Genomic DNA, 3,449 nt, shown 5'->3' with positions numbered 1-3,449 from the left:
CTCACCAGACTCTGCCTCCGCAGCGGAGGAGGAGAGAAGCACTCTCTGTAACATGACGTATTATATGGACCTTTTTGCTTTTTGCTTTAATCCAATACGACCGGGAACGCATCGTTCTTCTTTGGCCCTTTCAAAAAATAGCAGATCTACAAGCTCATAGCGCGGCACCGAGTGCCGCGCTACGAGCTTGTAGATCTGCTATTTTTTGAAAAATCATGGAAAGTTTTTTGCAAATCTTTGAATATATGTATATTTTTAAAGCGAAACTTTTTAACTCAAATCTTTGCTTAATTGGGGTCCCTGGAACAAAACATTTTTTGGAACGACAACATATTTTGAGATGGTGGTCCAAATGCATATAAAATTGTTTTCTAAATCCAACAGCATGTTGCTATAATATCAGCGGTGCTCCAACTTTTTCATGTCAAGGACCACCCACAATGATATGTATTTGGCCACGGACCCCCATCTCAAATTATTTTGTTCCAGGGACCGCCAGAAGAAAATGTTGGAGTTAAAGATGTTCACTTTAAAAATATATATATATTCAAAGATTAACACACATTTTCACAAAAAAAAAAAAAAGCAAATCTACAAGCTTGTAGATCTGCTATTTTTTGAATAAAGGAATCTTAAAATGACACAGATGCGTTTCCGGTCTGAATGGTTTAATGAGGACGGTCTGTGAGCGATGATGGTTGTGCTTGGTTTTAGCTGGAGCTTAAAACCCTCTACTGTGGATGTAAAAGATCAATATAGTGACTGTAGATGTTGCTGTTGCATTAATGAGGATTGTCTCTGAGCGATCGATGCTCTGCTTTATTTTAGCACAAGCTAAAAAACACACATAAGACGTCAATAGTGACTTTAAATAGTCTTCTCTTGTAACATGCATGTGAACAGGGAATGTGTGTATATATATATATATATATATATATATATATATATATATATATATATATATATATATATATATATATATATATATATATATCATCCTATAATTCTACAAAGCTATGTCTGTCCCGTCTGTTTGTTTGTCCCCAAAATCTCTTCTGCCCGGTTCTCCTCAGTGGCTGGAGCAATTGATCTGCATTTGCACACAGCCATTGACCATTACCATGTGCATGGAACACCAAAGCCCGTTTTTTTTTGCTTTCCCCGAATGTCAGCTGTTTATTAGCGTTTTTGTGTTTGCTGGCTCCCGGGTTGCCAGATCATGTGCGTGCAACAAGCGGCGGTGTTGCCACATCGGTGAAACAAGCGGACCATGACGCACTTTGGGTGCTCATATCCCCCGACGGGTATGGTCTAGTATAGTTAAATATTATATTGTTGTTGTCGGGCAGAAACCTTTTATCTCCATATTTTAACTTTTTGTGTTTTTTCGTATATGAACGCCCTACTTGATCATACTAAAGGGTAAAAGTACAAAAGTATTGGCATCAAACTATACTTAAAGTGTAAAAGTACTAATTGTGCAGAATGTCCCGTTTCATGCATGTTCAAAATGTATAAACATCTTTTGAAAATAGCACATCTACAAGCTCACTGCGTTGCATCGGGACGCATTGTGATCTGCTATTTTCAAATGGCCGAAATGTATAGGCTGAAGCGGTTAATGTATGTTTTGTGATAATAATATACATCTACAAAGTAACTAGTAACTAAAGCAGTCAAATAATTGTAGGGGAGTAAAAGTACAATATTTGCCTCTGAGATGTAAAAGTATAGGAAATACTCAAGTAAAGTAAAACAAAAAAATACCTCAAAATTGTACTCAAGTACAGTAGTTGAGTAAATGTACTTTGTTACTTTCCACCACTACCCCTAACCCCTAACTCCTAACCCCAAGCCTAACCCTAAACTGAGGGAACATATAGGCATGACCCCACATATAACGAGGGACACGATTTATTATGGGAGAGATGGTTCCAGTCCAAACCCAATTAATAGGCAGGTTTGGCAAGGCGAGTTATTTGTATAGCACAAGACAATTTATTGTGTTAATCATATTGACAAAACGGTTGCCAGTTTAGCTGCATTATTGGTCGAACACCCAAGGAAAACAACGCGGGGGAGGCAGTATACGCAGCACAATAAAGGGTTCTGAGAGAGTACAAATGGACCTGAATAGGTCACTTAGGATTTAGCAGTCTATATTTTTTATAATATATTATACAATTAACCCATTAAGACCGGGAATGCATCTGTGTGTAATTTTTAGATTTCTTTGGCTATTCAAAAATAGCAGATCTGCAAGCTCATCGGTGCCGCGGTATGAGCTTGTAGATCTGCTATTTTTTTTTAAATATTGTGCAAATGTGTGCAAATCTTTGAATATATATAGTTTTAAGTGAACATTTGTAACTAAAATCTTTGCTTCTGGGGATTCTACAAATGTCTTCTAAATCCTAACAGTTTTTTTTTTTTTTTTAACTTATGTTGCTATAATATCAGTGGTTCTCACACTTTTTCATGTCAAGGACCCCCAAAATGAAAATATTTGGCCGCGGACCCCCATCTCAAAATATTGAGTTCCAGGGACCCCCCGGAAGCAAACATTTGAGTTAAAAAATGTTCGCTTTAAAAATATATATTTTCAAAGATTTGCACACATTGTCAAGATTTTTCAAAAATAGCAGATCTACAAGCTCATAGCGCGGCACTCTATGAGCTTGTAGATCTGCTATTTTCTTTATAGCCACAGACATCTTAAAATGACACACAGATGCGTTCCCGGTCTGAATGGCTTAAGATAAAGCAATTAAAATGAAGATGTTTTAAATCTTTAGAGCAGCCCAAGTACGTAGTTAAATTAGGCATTGGCCTGGATGTGGTTGGCTGTATAACTGTGCCTGTGAGCCGCGGCCACCACACAACTCATTACTTCGTTAAGTTGCCCACAGTAGATATTATGTAATGTTATATTTAGACTGATTTGTCGCCAAAGATCTGCCTCCACTTTTCTTTGTGTGTGTGTGTGTGTGTGTGTGTGTGTGTGTGTGTGTGTGTGTGTGTGTGTGTCCAGTGCAGTGGCCTGGACTGCAGAACTCTGTGTCCTCATGCAACTGTTTAGGAGAGTGGCCATGGCGCTGACCAGTGTGGCGGACAGTAACGAAGTACTTTTACTTGAGTACTGTACTTGAGTACACGTTTGAATATCTGTACTTAACTTGAGAATTTGTATTTTTTGGACTTCCACTTCAAATATAGTGAAAATAGCCGATCTACAAGCTCACAGCGCGTCACGATGCGGCGTGTTGTGAGCTTGTAGATCTGCTATTTTCACTATTGATCATTTTGTCGCATCACAACCCATTGTGAGCTTGTAGATCTGCTATTTTCACTATTGATCATTTTGTCGCATCACAACCCATTGTGAGCTTGTAGATCTGCTATTTTCACTATTGATCATTTCATTGCATCACAACGCCTTGAGAGCTTTT

The sequence above is a fragment of the Gymnoscopelus microlampas genome (assembly GCF_963454915.1).
Source record: "Gymnoscopelus microlampas genome assembly, chromosome: 19".
Classification (NCBI taxonomy): domain Eukaryota; kingdom Metazoa; phylum Chordata; class Actinopteri; order Myctophiformes; family Myctophidae; genus Gymnoscopelus; species Gymnoscopelus microlampas.
Note: the sequence above shows the minus strand (reverse complement) of the source record.